This window comes from Austrofundulus limnaeus, unplaced genomic scaffold (assembly GCF_001266775.1).
Source record: "Austrofundulus limnaeus strain Quisiro unplaced genomic scaffold, Austrofundulus_limnaeus-1.0 Scaffold48, whole genome shotgun sequence".
NCBI classification, from domain to species: Eukaryota; Metazoa; Chordata; class Actinopteri; order Cyprinodontiformes; family Rivulidae; genus Austrofundulus; species Austrofundulus limnaeus.
Window position 1 is genome coordinate 954,657 of NW_013952450.1, and position 1,325 is coordinate 955,981.

Here is a 1,325-nt window from a genome sequence, read left to right on the forward strand (position 1 = left end):
ATTTTAAAACTTTAAAATTTTTATTTTTAAATATGTTACTTCATTTTGTTTATTGAGTTTCAAAAGTGGAAAGACATAAACGAATTTTGCAACAGTTTTGTGTAATTAAATCCTTTTTTAAAATTACCTCAGGTGTAAAGATGTACTTGTAGAGTTTATAGTGCCTCATGTAATGGTCGTTGATGTATTTTAATATACAGTTCACCTCCATRAAGCTGAACAGGTTGGCACTAAATGGTGGGCGCTGTAATGAGCAGAATCAGACACATCAGAGAGGAGCACAAACCAGATATTTATAGGTGTTCACGTCAAACTTAAAAACACTGGTTATTTCTCTTACCCTGACTGAGTGTAAGAGCAGGAGCTCCTCGGAATACTTGAGACACTGATCTTTGTTGTCCAGAGGCGTTTCTATGAGTTGAAAAACATTTTATTGTGAAATAAGTCATGATATCAAGTTTAACATCGCTAACAATAAATTTGGTAAATATTTGGCTTGGAAATATGTAAAAAAACAACAACAAAAACAACAAAAGTTAAAACTTTGCTTACCAATGTTGGCCTCATGAATGGACTTGATGATTGACAAAAGTGCAGAGGTTTGCTCTTTTTTGAATCCTTGCTTTCTGCAAAACAGCACAGTTTCCACGTACAGCTCCAGCAGAGCTCCTCTCCTTGGCTCTASGAGGTCAACTCCAAACACCCGACAYAAAGTCCTGCCACAAACAGACGCACGGGTCAAAAATCAAGAACGAGTGCATCAACGAGTAAATAGAAAAGATCACCTCTCGAGGTCAGGAATGGAAAACATTCGGTCAATAACTTCCATATGGTGGTGCTTTACGTCAGTCCTGAAGAAACACAAAGAATGAACTCAGTGTTGCATGTTAAGCAAAGCTAGGTGCATGTGGAGCAGAATGTAATGAAAATGAGCTCACCATAACATCAAACTGGCTTTCAAGGGTCGCGGTAACTACAAAACAACAAATAGTTGGGCTTTAAATGCATTGATGGGAAGTGGTGGGCAGCACTAATCTCAAAATTAGTTCCACTAGCCCTAAAGCACTGACTCAAGTATTTAGATCCCCTAATTCTAAAACACTAACATACTGAAAATTTAGCAAAAGCTAATTTTAAAGCCCTAAAAGAACCCAGTCAACCATGTGGAAGATTTTTCAACAGACATGAGTCACATTTTGCCATGCTGCTCTCTTAAACCTTATCATTGACATTCCACAGCTGTTTCAGTTCACATACAGCGGGTAAAATAAGTATTGAACACGTCAACATTTTTCTCAGTAAATATATTACTAGAGGTGCTAATG

At 37.1% G+C, this 1,325-nt stretch overlaps 1 long non-coding RNA gene across 2 annotated transcripts in view; it reads right to left on the bottom strand.

The window, feature by feature from the left end:
* LOC106517369 (uncharacterized) overlaps positions 1–975 on the bottom strand; it is a 4,607-nt gene extending 3,632 nt beyond the window's left edge. For both annotated transcript variants that reach the window (XR_001310201.1, XR_001310200.1), the window contains exons 1-4: positions 939–975; positions 553–851; positions 341–411; positions 128–244 (exon numbers count right to left, since the gene is read on the bottom strand). This is a non-coding gene — a long non-coding RNA (uncharacterized LOC106517369). The remainder of the gene's footprint in view (positions 1–127; positions 245–340; positions 412–552; positions 852–938) is intronic.
* Between the last annotated feature and the right edge of the window lie 350 nt (positions 976–1,325).